Source organism: Aotus nancymaae, unplaced genomic scaffold, assembly GCF_030222135.1.
Source record: "Aotus nancymaae isolate 86718 unplaced genomic scaffold, 86718_ANA_hifiasm-v0.15.2.pri h1tg000030l, whole genome shotgun sequence".
NCBI classification, from domain to species: domain Eukaryota; kingdom Metazoa; phylum Chordata; class Mammalia; order Primates; family Aotidae; genus Aotus; species Aotus nancymaae.
This window is the reverse complement of record NW_026988443.1, coordinates 25,514,706-25,530,066: the sequence shown is the minus strand read 5'-3', so window position 1 is coordinate 25,530,066 and position 15,361 is coordinate 25,514,706.

The window sequence follows — 15,361 nt, the reverse complement described above, 5'->3', positions numbered from 1 at the left end:
CAGAGTCTTGCTCTGTTGCCCAGGCTGAAGTGCCAGCATGATGATGGCTCCTTACAGCCTCAATCTCCTGGGCTCAAGTGATCTTCCCACCTCAGGCTCCTAAGTAGCTGGGACCATGGGCACATGCCACCATGCCCAGCTAATTTTTTTATTTTTATGATTTTGTAGAGATGGGTTCTCACTATATTACCCAGGCTAGTCTTGAACTCCTGGGCTCAAGTAATACTCACCTCAGCTTCCCAAAGTGATGGAATTACAGGTGTGTGCCACCATGCCCAGCTCATGTGATTTCTTAGCCTCCTCCCACACTAACTCTGGGCCTGGCTTTGTGACTTGTTTTGGCCTGTGGGACTTTAGCAAATGTGATGCAAGCAGAAGTGTGAAAAGTGCTCATTCACTGGAGTTTGTCTTCTCTGGCTCTTTGCTGGGACTCCTTCCAGCACCATATGCAAAAAGCTGAGGCTAGCCTCCTTGAAGATGAGAACCCACATGGAAAGAGAGGTCCACCTGTCCTTGCTGACTCACCTGAGGTCCCAGACATCTAAGCAAGCCCAGCCAACATGATGTGGAACAGAAATGCACCCACCTAGCTGTGTCCAGCTTAAATGGTCAACCTCCAGTAGTGAGCAACTGTATCATTTTTGTTTTAAGCATCTAATTTGGGGGGGCGATTTATTCACTTGGCAATAAATAACTGCTACAAGGTCCTCACGAGAGGAGCCTCAAAGAATTTGAGAGAGGCTGGGCACGGTGGCTCAAGCCTGTAGTCCCAGCACTTTGGGAGGTCAAGGTGCGTGGATCACGAGTTCAGTTTGCAGTGAGCTGAGATCATCCTGACTAACACGGCGAAACCCTGCCTCTACTAAAAATACAACAAAGTGGCAGGGCATGATGGCGCGTGCCTGTAGTCCCAGCTACTCAGGAGGCTAAGGCAGCAGAATCGTTTGAACTCGGGAGGCGGAGGTTGGAGTGAGCCAGGATTTTTGTGCCACTGCACTCCAGCCTGGGCAACAGAGCGAGACTCCATTTCCAAAAAAACCTAAAGAAAGAAAGAGAAATAATTTGAGAGAACAAATTCACTCCTTTGGGAACTAATATAAGAGCTGCAAACACGAAGAAAGCTAAAGGAATGATGCCATCCTTTAGGGCTGGCTGGTCAGAGGTGTTGTAATACCACGGCAGGCTGAGGGACAGCGTACCATGGGGCAGCATGGGATAGGGTAGGGGTAAGGGAAAGTCAGAGTGATGGAAAGAATAGCAGAGCCCACATCGGCAGGGATCTCATGGCCCAATGGCAGGCCATGGCGCTGTCAGCCCATCTGGAGGACCCACAGTGATATGAAATAGGTGTTGATATTGACATGGATAGAAACAACTGGCAAATCTCAGTAACTGCCTCTTAGGATCCTGTTGGGCAAGAAGACATTGGGGATGGGGGTGATGTTTTGATTCCACCTAGAAAAGCTTCACTTACCAAGTTTCCCCCATTCCAGGCAGGTGGGTGTGACTTAGGAAGCCACAGGAAGCCTGGAAAACAAAGCTGTAAGACAAGATGTACAAAATCCAGCAAAAGTTGTCTGTCATCCCAGACATTACTTTTCTGTTTTCTTTCTTTCTATTTTTTTTGGAGACAGAGTCTCGCTCTGTTGCCCAGGCTGGAGTGCAATGGCGTGATCTCAGCTCACTGCAAACTCCACCTCTCAGGTGGATTCTCCTGCCTCAAGCCTCAAGTGATTCTCCTGCCTCAGCCTCCTAAGTAGCTGGGATTACAGGTGCCCACTACCACGCGTGGCTAATTTTGTATTTTTAGTAGAGGCGGGGTTTCACCATATTGGCCAGGGTGGTCTCGAACTCCTCACCTCATGATCGCCCATCTCAGCCTCCCAAAGTGCTGGGACTACAGGCGTAAGCCACTGCACCTGGCTTCATTTCTATTTTCATCACCCCATTGCTATTGAAGTTGATGTCCAATAGATACCCAGTTGTTATGATGCCAAGACAGACTGGAGATGAAGAGCGTTTGTTCTAGAAGCAACCAAATGCCAGTTTAACCACCCACTATTTAGTGACCCTGGGAAATTTATTTAACCTTAGTTTTCTTTATCTGTAAAATGGAACTAATAATAGTTCCTATCTCATATGGCTGTTGTGAAGATTAAATGAAATTTAAATTTAAAGTATTTAGCATAGTATCAGATACACAGCAAACTCTTAAAGGTACTATGATTATTTTTGATAGCTATTTAGAACTCCAGATTCTCTGAGGAATTCATTTGGATTATCAAGAAAAATTTCATCTTGAATATCATCAGTACTTTCTCTGATACCTAAAATACATCAGTTAGGGAAAATGCCCTCTTGATCCCAGCTTTGAATCTGGGAGGGAAAGAATATAATTCTAGACTTTCCTTATGTTTGGCATTCTAATGTATTCCTGATGAATATCTTGACGTACATTCAACTGTAGCAGATCTTTATTTTTATGCCATCTGGCTAGCAAGTTCTCATTAAGATATGATTTAAGAACTGAAACTTCATTAAAAAGATCATTTCATGACAAAGTGAGATGAGCAACGTAGAAATGATTCCAAAGCTTCTCTAGATCATTCCATTTAGGGCTTTTTTCCAACTGAATCCAGCATAATTCATAGAAGCACTAAGATTTCCCTTTCAAAGGTCGGGAATAATTCAGCAATTAACTTCATATACCCTTGTTACCTGATGCATTAGATCCAAATTGCAGCAAATACCAATGCTAGCAATTCTTTTTTCTACAACTTGCTTACTTTAAGCCACATTATCTTGGAAATCTTTCTTCTTAAATTCAATTCTAAGAAAAAATATTCACAAATAATTTATTTCAAAATAATCTCCCCTAATTTTTTTAAAGAGTAGAATTATGTAGGAAAAAAAAACTCGGTAGCATCACTTTATACAAAGAAATAAAGTTCTGACTCAGAATGCTTAAAACGATTTTTCTCTGGTAGTTGTTTTTTCTGACTGAATAAAACAAAGCTCATAGTAATTGTAACAACATTAGCATTCTTTCAAGAGTGGAGATTAGTCACTGAAGTCTTGTGTTCTACAATGTCAAAATTCATCTGAACTGCACTTCAATAAAATCACAAAATGATAACAGTGTCTCCATTCATGCCATATAAATATGAAAAACATCATATCAAGTGGAATAACATGAGATGTGCCATTTATATAATTGTTACAAATTTCTGTTGTACAACCAATTTCTACAAAATTCCATTGCAGCTATTCAAATACTTGTGGAAGAGTATCTTAAAACCTTTCCATTTCACGCCTTAAAGTTAACTTAATAGAAATACTATCAGTAGATACACTGACAGTTTTATCAAGAATTCCGCTGCAGCTCAGAATGGAGGAATAACATCAGTTGCTTCATCTACGAAGATATCCAGTTCAAGAATCGTCACGTTAATTCCAGTACTTCCACTAACATATTCCCAAAGATGGGAAGCTTTCCATAGTTTTTGCAAGGCAGGTTTGTGAAGTTCTGCCCAATTCCTACTGAAAACTTTTTAATGACACAAAAATATTCTCTCATTGTTCACACTACTGAAAAATTTATTGAGGGGCCGGGTATGGTGGCTCACGCCTGTAATCCAGCACTTTGGGAGGCTGAGGTGGACAGGTCACAAGGTCAAGAGATTGAGACCATGCTGGCCAACACGGTGAAACCCTGTCTCTACTAAAAATATTTTAAAAATTAGCTGGGCCTAGTGGTGCACGCCTGTAATCCCAGCTACTTGGGAGGCTGAGGCATGAGAATTGCTTGAACCTGGCAGTCAGAGATTGCAGTGAGCCAAGATCGTGTCACTGCAGTCCAGCTTGGTGACAGAGTGAGAATCCATCAAGAAAGAAAGAAAAAGGGAAGGGAAGGGAAGGGGGGGAGATGAGGGGAGGGGAGGAGAGGGGAGGGAAAGGAGGGAAAGGAAAGGAAAGAAAGGAAAGGAAAGGATGGAGGGAGGGAAAGGTTTATTTTGGTTTAACCTATGTGGAAATTAGTTTCAAGGTAGACCTGATACATCTGAAATCAAAACTGATTTGCTATGTTACATAACTCCACCTTTCACTGATGTAACACCATTTAACAAATCCCTTTGTGTTAAAACATTAAAATAGGTGGGCACAGTGGCTCACGCTTATAATCCTAGCACTTTGGGAGGTCGAGGCAGGCAGACAGCGTGAACCCAGGAGTCTGAGACCAGCCTGAAAAACATGGAACCCCCCCCAGTCTCTACAAGAAGTACAAAAATTAGCCAAGTGTGGTGGCATGTGCCTATAATCCCAGCTACTCAGGAGGCTGAGGTGAGAGGATCACTTGAACCCAGGAGGTCAAGGCTGCAGTGAGCTCTGATGATGCCATTGCATTCCAGCCTGCCCTGTCTCACAAAAAATAAATAAAATAAAACACTACCTCTCCAATGAAACTAAGAAACTGCAGACGTGACAGCTAACTGATATTTCTTTGAATTAATATAAAATATAATGTCAGATTCCTCCTGTGACTAATATTTATCTCATTACTTTGTTGGGTGAAGTTTTTATATGTGGTTGTCATGTTTCCATAAGTGGATATACCTTTGACAAAATGTCATCGAAATATTGTTGCTCACCCTGCTTTTTATACTAATAAGATTTCTATTAGTCAGGCTAAAGTTAAGCTCTGCTGTAGTAACAAACAAACCCTAACTCTCAGTGGCTTGACATATCACATCCACACAAAAGCTGACATGGCTTAGGAAGTCCTCCTTCCTCTTGCAGCTGAGTCATCTGGAATATGGCTGTGGCTGTTACTGTATCAGGGGCAGAGAGATGGAAAAGGATCTGGCTTTTACCTGCTTCAGCCCAGAAGTGATACATGTCACTTTCTCTCTCCCAACCCGTTAACTGGAATTGGTAACATGGCTTCAACTCAACTGCAAAGATGCTGCAGAAATATCACAGAGCACACAGATAGCTGGAAAACACAGTCTGCCACAGGCATTCAAATAAATATAATGAAGGAATTTTGAACATGCTTCAAAAGATTTCAAACTATAGGCATGTGACTTAAGCCAAACCATTCAGAAATCTGCGGCATCCTCATCACTTCATAGCAGACAAAATTTTCATTACGTGTGTGATTACACGGGTAACACTGAGTCCCATGGGCTGAAAAAGTGACACAGGTGTACACACTGTGTATAATAGGTATGCTTATAGACAGTGATACGGACTAAAGTGAAACTAGTTTGGTCTAACTCATTGCTTGTCAACTGGTGACAAAATTGCACTTGGCAGCATATAGAGACATTTTTGATTATCACAGCTGGAGGCAGGGGGTGGGGGTGCCACTGACATCTAGTAGGTAAAGGCCAGGGATGCTGCTAAACATCCTACATGCACAAATCAGACACCCAACCCAACTGTGAATCATCTGGTCCAAATTGTCAGTGCTGCTGAAGCTCAGAAACTCTGGTCTACCAGATGATCCAGGAAATGGTATCTGCCCATCGTGCCCAGTGAGTGCTTTTGAACAAGGCAGCCAGAAGCAATTGCTTCCTTTCAGCTGTGTATTCTTGCTTCCTTGGTCCCTTCATTGATGGTTCCCAAATCTGTATATCCAAATGCCACATATGCAGCTGCCTATCCGTTACATTTATTGAGATGTCCAACCATCTCCTTACGTGAAATCTGTGCAAAATGAAATTCATGGCCATCTCCTGCCTCTGACTCCAACTTCCCACCTTCTCTAATGCCCTTGGCCTTTCACCCTTTCAATCACCCAAGCTGGAAACCTTAAAGCAGCCACTCCTGACCCTTCCCACTTCACAGCTGAACACATCACCCAATCCTGTAGATTTTTAGCTCCCATAAGACTCCAGACCCAGATACCCCTCTCTATCTCTTTTGTTTCCTCTTGTAGAGGTGTGTTGACTGGAATCCACATAAAATAATAATAATAATGTGTTTACTGCTATTCCCCTAGGAAGTATCCCTAATGCCACTCCCTCTCCACCCTGATCTAACTTCCACATTGCCACCAGAGAAGCTGCATGGTAGCGTAGAAATAGTGGGGGATCTAGAATCAATAGAGCCAAATTTCAAACCCACGTCTTCCTCCATGACACGTGGGATGCACCTTAACTTACTGAAACCACAAATGTAAAATGGGACTAAAAGCCTCCTCCTTATAAAGTGGTCGTGAAGGTTAAATGATAGCCCGTATAGAAATCCTCCAGCATACTCCTGGCACACATGGGTGCGCAATACGTTTCACTTCATTTACCATTGTTATTATTATATCGCTTCTAAAGTCACCCTTGGCATTAAACAACTTCAGTTTGTAAGGATTAAGTTTTCACTGCCAAATGCCTTAAGCCTTCAATAATCTGTTCCTAGAGGACTGTTGTGAGACTGTAAATTCTAGTTGGGACCAACCATGACTGTATTATTTCTCACTGTAACCACCGTGCCTGAGTACAGAGTAGATGCTCAATAAATAAATAAATGTTAATCAACTGAATAAAGTATTATATATATTTTTGTATTTACTACATATAACACATATATAACATATATTGCCATAAAAGAAATAGAAGTATTTTGGTCTGTGTATAAGCTGGAATTATTCTTTCAATTTTTAAGGGCTTCTCATTCTAATACAATCCTTTCCGAAGCCTGCCCATATCCACCTCTCTCTGTAATTAATGCCTCTCTCTGTTCTAACTTTCAGTCTTTCTTGTGTCACCTATTTTTTGCAGCAGGTCTGGTCTGCTTCCAATAGACTAGCATCCCTTTCTTGCCAGGAACCTATCTGCTTCCCCCTTATCAATATTTCCCTTACTCCAATACACAGGCGTATATGCACACAGATTCATGCACATCAGGTGAACTGACAGATTTTTCTAGTTTTTTCCAGAAACTTCCATGGCTACAAGCCCAACCAATTCCTTCACTTGTGCATCCAGGCTTCTAAGTTCTATCACATAACACACTGAAGGAAAGCTTCGTGTCACAGAAAAACAGCATTCCCATCCCCAAGCGGACTGGAGGAAGACAAACGTTTAAAATCCAAACGAGTGAGATGAAGTAAACTCAGTAATGGCTGGATTGGGTCAGAAATGAATGGCTGCTGGGCTGGCCCACTGCACCTGGGAAGGACAGGCTCGCATGGTGCTTGGGTCCAGCCACACAGCAGAGCAGTCCTGAGCTCCCAGGGTCAACCTGCTCATTCCTTCCAAGGCCTTTCCCTGGACCTACTCAGGTAATTTCCTAGCTACTGAGAAGACAATAAACTCAAAAACCATTGTTCCTGAGTGTGGCAGCCTCATGGGCGGGCACATGCACACATGGTTGACCTTTCGCCAGCCAAGGCTTTTCGGATCTGAGTTCCCCCCGCCTCCATCTCCCATGTCATCTGACACTGTCCCCAGATCTCAGAGCTGCTAGAATGCAGGATAAAAAGCCAAATTATTGAGAGGTCAAGGCGGGCGGAACACAAGGTCAGGAGTTTGAGACCCAGCCTGGCCAACATAGTGAAACCCCATCTCTACTAAAAATACAAAAAATTAGCCAGGCATCGTGGTGGGTGCCTGTAACTGCAGCTACTCAGGAGGCTGAGGCAGGAGAATCTCTTGAACCCGTGGGGTGGAGGTTACAGTGAGCCGAGATTGTGGCATTGCACTCCAGCCCAGGCAACAGTTCGAGACTCCATCTTAAAAAAAAAAAAAAGCCAAATTAAAAGTTTTTTTAACCAAGTGTACCCTAAACTGAAGCAGCCATGTGGCTTTTGAAATGGCCTCGCTTCCTGCCCAGAGTGGCGTATTTCTTTCCACCTCTTGAAACCTCCAGACTGGCCCTGCCTAGGTCTGCCCGCCTTCCTCCCAGGTCTCCCCCAGGGCCTCTTGAAGCTGGCAGCCAAAGAGTCGCTTCCCGGTAGGTGCAGTTGGCACGACTGCAAGTGTACTTAAACTTTGTGTCTGATCAAGTTAAGTGTATTGGATCTGAAACCAGTTAGTCAATTCGTTCAGGTCCCTAAGTGGCGATTTGTGGTAATGTCTACATCAATACGGACGGAGCGGTTTGCTAGCTGGTTTACGTAAGGCAGATGGCTGCAGGAAAGAGGGGGCGGCCTCCAGCGTTCTCTTTGCTAATGAAGCTATGGCTGGAAAAGAAAGGAACGCGAATGGAAACAAAAGTGGGCATCCATTTGTGTGTAAACACTCAGGCAAGGTCTATTTTCTAGGTAGAATCAATTTACCTCATCCATTTACCCCCTTGTTCCTCCTTCCCAATGGCCTTCTTTCCTAGTTGATGCACAGACATAATCATTAGTATTAGAATCGTTTTCTGTGCATATTAAAACTCCCCAACCCAGGGACAAACTATGTTTTTAAGAGGGAACCTGGGGGCACTGGTGCAAGTTCCACTCAGTCATACAGGAACGACGGAAACCAGAAAGAAAAAGTGCGTGGTGTTGCATTCCACTCGCCTTGTTTCTCTTGTATAAATAGTTTCTGCATTTGCTCAGGCAGGGGAGGAGACAGTGTAACAGGGAATTTATTTAGTGTGTGTCTGCATATTGGCTGTATCTCTTTACTACTGCAGAGTACATTGTTTCTAATAATTGTGATGGATTGATACTTACGACTGGCTGGCAGAATTCCTTTAGCATGTTAAAATATTACCTTTTATTCCCTGGTCTAATGCATAACCTGATGTTTCAGTCAGTTTTCAAATGTAATAAACAAATGTGAAAAGCGAAGACCCCTAAAGAAAAGGAAGAGGCTCTGGCTCAGAGGTGAATTCCATTTTAAATCATGCCCTCTGCCAGCCAAGTGAACTCCTGAGCCGGGTTGTTCTTTAGCTATGATCGAGTCAAGCCGTCTAGGAGTCGGATGCAAAGGGGAGAAACTGGTTCACATAAAATACTCTAAAATCTGTCTGACGAAAATGCTTTGGCTAAAATGGAACGGCTGAAATCCACCTTGTTCTGGTCTGCTAAGCTAGCCAGGAAATAGCAAAATTCCTGGCTCAAACCTGAGAAAGCGTTTCCTCGGCTCACGCTTCTGTCTTCACCTGCTGGCAGGCAATTTGGCCCTTGAAAACGGCAGTTTTGCCCTTACAATCTCGCCTCAACACACCGGTCCCTAATATCCCTCTGGAAATTTTGCCCCTGAAAAGACGTTAAGGCTCAGAAGCTTACCACCCTCACCTCTGACCCAGAAACAAATCTTGGGACCTTGACAAGAGGCCCATCTGACATGGCAAAGATGGACTAAAAGGCTGAATGGCCAAGTGGCTAAATGCAGACAGAACACTTGATATCCTTCCCCTCATCAATGTACATTTCTGAAATAAACAGCTTTAATTTGCAGGTCATGTGCATTTTTATTTCATTTTGTTTTCTTGCATGTTAATTTCCATTCTTTCCTATTGTGGGTTACATCACTTTTCATCATGGTCGTGCTGCAGAAATGTAGAACACGATTTATGGAGCCTTAACATAAATATGATGCTAGACAGAAAGAGAGCGACGTATTAGTTTAGAATTTGCAGACTCGCACACACGGAGCACACATGGCTGATTTATGAAACTGAGATAGCCTGTAAATCCTAAAGTCAGGCGCTGCATCCATAAACTCCCAAGAGCAGGAGACAGAGCCCCTTAGCACAGACTCAAGTTGGAAGCCCCTAGGCCCTGAAAACAAAGACTCACCCAATGCTTGGCCTTTTGCTGTTCTTAGAAACACATCTTGGCCAGGCACAGTGGCTCATGCCTGTAATCCCAGCACTTTGGGAGGCCGAGGCAGGCAGATCACTTGAGGTCAGGAGTTCGAGACCAGCCTGGTCACTGTGATGAAACCCCATCTCTACTAAAAATACAAAAAGATTAGCTGGGTGTGGTGCTGTGCACCTGTAGTCCCAGCTACTTGGGATGCTGAGGCAGGAGAATTGCTTGAACCTGGGGGACAGAGGTTGCAGTGAGCTGAGATTGTGCCACTGCACTCCAGCCTGGGTGACAGAGTGAGACTCCATCTCAAACAAACACAAAAGAAACACATTTAAAAAAATTAGCCCTATACCAAAGCGGTGGGAAGGTTTGCTCTTCACCCACTCATGAAGAAGGGAAGTTAGTTGGTGATTGGACTCCCTGCTCTCAGATTCAAACCCCCTAGTATTCTGTTCTCCTCCATATTCTGTTGGGAGGGGTTGCCCTGTGCAAACTACATTTCCCAAGAACTCTCTTGCCAAATGACTTCTGCTTGGGTTTTGCCAAATGGGAGACACTGGGAGGAGCCTGGAGGGTGGGAGTTGAGGGAGAAGCCAGGTCGGAGGCTTCCCCCTCCTCCTCCCTCTGCATTGGGTGGTCTCACTGGAAGTAGCTGCTTCTCCTCCATGACCCCAGCTTTGTCAGACAGCCTTCTTGTGATTCTACCTTCCAACAGGCAGCCCTGGTTTCTGGGCTCCATCCCACCATCTCCTCCTTTTGTTCCTCCAGGCTGAGGGTGAACAGCTTCCTGCTGTTACTAATCTCTTCATTGTCTCCTTCTCCCTTGCCACACCACACCATGCCCAGCCAGTGCCTAACCCTTCTAAACTAGACTCCATATGAACTTTCCTGTAATCCCAGCACTTTGGGAGCCCAAGGCAGTCAGATCACCAGGTCAAGAGATGGAGACCATCCTGGCCAACATGGTGAAACCCCGCCTCTACTAAAAATTAGCTGGGTGTGGTGGCATGCACCTGTAGTCCCAGCTACTCCAGAGGCTGAGGCAGGAGAATCGCTTGAACCCAGGAGGTGGAGGTTGCAGTAAGCCAAGACTGCACCACTGCACTCCAGCCTGGAGACAGAGTGAGACTTCATCTCAAAAAAAAAAAAAAAAAAAGAAAGAAAGTATTATATACATAGGTCTGTCTTCCTGGCCAGGACCTGACTAACTTGGGGGAACCCTGGAGGCTATTCCACCATCTCCGACTGACGAGCACATGGACAAGGAGCAAAATATAAATCTGCCTCCAGCTTTAACCAGTCCTCAGCCACTCAAAAACTGTCTGACACAGTCACTGTAACCACTAAAGATTACACAATAGCTTGCTTTTCTCTTCCTCCTGGAGAAAGACTTGGTTGTGGGTCTCACGAAATGCTACTTGAGGGCGGATGCAGTGGCTCATGCCTATAATCCCAGCACTTTGCGAGGATGAGGCAAGAGGACTGCTTGAGCCCAGGAAATCAGGCTGGGCAGCAAAGTGAGACCCAATCTTTACAAAAAATTGAAAAAATTAGACAGGTGGGGAAGCGTATGCCTGTAGTCCCAGCCACTCAGGAGGCTGAGGGAGGAGGATCACTTGAGCCCAGGGGGTCAAGGCTGTAAGTGGACCATGTTCATGCCACTGCACATCAGCCTGGGCAACAGAGCAAGACCCTGTCTCACAAAGCGAAGAGAAGAGAAGAGAAGAGGAGGAGAGGGGAGGGGAGGGGAGGGGAGGGGAGAGGAGAAGAGAAGAGGAGAGAAGAGAAAAGAGACGAGAAGAGAAGAGAAGAAAAAAGAAGAATACGAAAAATGAGAAGGAGGAGGAAGAGAAAAAGGAGGAGGAGGAGGAGGAGAAAAAAGAAGGGAAGAGAACTAGAAACTCCCTGGGAATCCTGACAACACCATAAGAGGAAATGGACCCAAGGCTGAAATACTCCAAAAGATATGGGTAGAAAAAGGTGGAGACCTTCAACGGTGCTGGGGAAAGGTGGAAGGATTATAAGGATTACAAGGCTATGCCTTATAAAATGTATCACTCTTTTAGAAAACAAAAAGTTGAATAGATCCAGAGCTTACATTGCTTATCCTAATTCAGCTTCAAAATCCCAGCCTAATGACGCTTTCAACCTAAGTTATAAATAATTTGACAACTCGGTTGTGTAGCATTTTGCAGTCAGTTCTCTGCAAACTATAAATGCCTGTAAAGTAATACATCTGTGCAATATTAACAATGCTGTTGCTTATATTTTTTGGTGCTTCATGTAAATATTGAGTTGTGAGTTCCTTTGTTAGGCATGCTGACTTCTAAATGTTTTTATCACCTTGTAAAAAAAGGATAACAGAAATGGTGACTGTCCCCATCAACACTTGCCAAATTTTGAAGAACATAGATCAAAGATAGAAACTTAAAACACATAAAATAATCACCTCCAAATTAATTCACATGGATAGAGGTTAGAATGGCATTGGCTTTTGGTAGGGAAATATTGGGGGACATGAGGGAGCTTTCTGAAATGATGGACATGTTTGATATGAGTTGGTTCCGTGTGTGTGCACATATGTGTATATGTAAAAATTAACCTGTAAGCTGTATACTCAAAAAATTAACCATGCTGTTAATTATATGTTTGCCACACCAATGAAAAATGTAAAAACAATCCATTTTCAAAAGACCTGGAACCGTGGCCCCTGAAGAGTTGAAGAAGGAATTTCTTTATGGAAAAACGATAGCAACAGCATCTTTTTAAAGAATGGGCATTTTTATGGAATTTGGCAATCATTGTGGACACACAAGTGAACTCAAGGAGACTGGTTAGCAGAGGGCTAAGTTCAGTAGCAGAGGGAAGTTCATCAACACCGCCTCGGCTGCAGTAAAGGGAGCAGGACTGGGTAGAGCAGAAGTTGAATTATGGTGCAGACAAAACCAAGGCCTCGCCTGACGGGGGAGCCCTGGAGCTGGGATGCAGGCTGCCCCCGGAGAAGGGCGTTTAACTTGGGGCAACTACTAAAGAGAAGACCTTGTTGAGAGCAGTCAGCCTTCAGTATTTCCAATAGCTGGAGAGGGGAGCGAGTGCTTCAGTTCTGATGTGGGAGATGGACCTGGATGGTGCTAGAAGATTCCACAAGGTGGAAGCAAGAAGTAAAAGAACAGGTGTCACTCTCACCCATAACCCAGTCCCCAAAATGTGTGAACTATGTGTTGATGAGACCTGAAGTGGGGTTGGAGTCATGAGCAAAACTACAGAACAAGTTTATTCAAATGAAGATCTCATTTAGCATCCCAGGGAGCAGGGATATGGAGCCTCCAAATACCATCCAGCTAAGAGAGCTGGATGGCCAGCGGGAGAAACTGAGAGGCATCCTCTCAGTCCCTCATGTCCTTTGCCTCCTCTCTTGGGTCACAGACAACAAAGACACTGGAAACTGCAGATTCACCCACCCAAGGGGCATTTCCTCCAGTGCCACCCTGCCAGAGAGACCAGCATGTTCATGCAGGTGGCAAATGAGTCTGCATGACAGGGGCATGAGTTAATTAGTGCACTTGGGTTTGGGAGGTTGGTGACAAGCTGCCACTCTGCATTTGGTGGTTCCTGTTCTTAACAGGTGGCAACTGACTGACAGGCTTCCCCTGAAGTGGAGAAGGACATCTGTGTTTTCCATACTGCAGAACACTGGATCTTTCCAAGTCACACATTTGGGAAGACAGCTGAATTGCCTTCAAGTTCCTCCTGTTATGGTACAAATACCCACCTGATGTGCAAACATGAGAGATGCAGCTTTACACTAGAACCGATGAAAGCAAATTTGAGAAAACCCAACTCTTTAGGAATGGAGACTACAGATGGGGTACGAGGAGATCTTCATAATTAAAAGAAAATATGTAAATAGGAAAAATATCCAACTGTCACAAAACTCCACTAAATCAAATTGCAAAGTTTTGTCTTTCTTGAAATATAGTCATGTGCCACATGACAACGTTTCAATCAATGAGGGACCATATACATGACGATGGTCCTGTAAGATGACAATGGCGCTGACAATTACCTACGGCCCAGTGACATCATAGCTATCACAACATCACAGTGCAATGCACTACTCATGCATCTGTGACGTTGCTGGTCTCAACAAATCTACCACGCTGTCATATAAAAGTACTTAATACTTGATAATGGTAATAAATGACTATGTTACTGATTTACAAATTTACTATAACTTGTGTCATTATTTTAGAATGTGCTCCTTCTAGTTACAAAATAAAAAAAAATTAATTGTAAAACGCCCCAGGCAGGTGGGTCCTTCAGCAGGTATTCCAGAAGAAGGCATTGTTAGCATAGATGACAGCTCCATGCGTGCTACTGTCCCTGAAGACCTTCCATGGGACAAGATGTGCAGGTGAAAGACGGTGAAAGGCACTGATGATCCTGAGCCTCTGGAGGCCTAGGCTCATGTGTGTGTTTGTGCCTTACTTGGGTTTTTTGGTTTTTGTTTGTTTTTATTTTGAGACAGGGGCTCACTCTGTTCCCAGGCTAGACTGCAGTGGTGTGATCTCAACTTATTGTAACCTCGACCTCCTGGGCTCAAGCAATCCTACCTCAGCCTCCTGAGTACCTGGGACTACAGGCACATGCAACCACACCCGGCTAATTTTTCTATTTCTTGTAGAGACAGGATTTCACCATGTTATCCAGGCTGGTCTCAAACTCCTGGGCTCAAGAGATCAGCCTGCCTCAGCCTCCCAATGTGCTGGTATTACAGGTGTGAGCCAGCATGCCCAGCTTGTGCGTTATTTTTTATTTTTTGAGATGGAGTCTCACTCTGTCACCCAGGCTGGAGTGCAGTGGCAGCATCTTGGCTCACAGCAACCTCCGCCTCCCAGGTTCAAGCAATTCTCCTGCCTCAGCATCCCAAGTATCTGGGACTACAGGCATGTGCCACCATGCCTAGCTAATTTTTGTATTTTCAGTAGAGATGGGGTTTCACCATGTTGGCCAGGTTTGTCTCGAACTCCTGACCTTGTGATCCGCCCGCTTCAGCCTTCCAAAGTGCTGGGATTACAGGCATGAGCCACTGTTACTGGCTGCCTTAGTTTTTAATTTAAAAAGTTTAAGGAGTAAAAAAAAAAAACAAGTTTTAAAATACAAAAAAAAAAAAAACCCTTACATAATAAGGATATAAAGAAAATACTTCTGTATAGCTACACAATGTGTTTAAAGTTGTGTTATTCCAAATGTTTTTAAATAGTAAGTTTATAAAGTAAAAACGTTCTAGTAAGCTAAGGTGCATATATTACTGAAGAAAGACAAATATTTTAATAAGTTTAATGTAGCCTGAGTGTCCAATGTTTACAGTCTACAGTAGCGTACAGAAATATCCTAGGCCTTCAAACTCACTCACCACTCACTCACTGGCACACCCAGAGCAACTTCCAGTCCTATGAGCTCCATTGACGGTGAGTGTCCTATACAGACAGGATACCGTTTTTTAATCTTTTAATTAATTAATTTCTTTTCTTTCTTTTTCTCTTTTTTTTTTTTTTTTGAGATAAAGTCCTGCTCTGTTGCCCAGGCTGGAGCACAGTGGCGGAATCT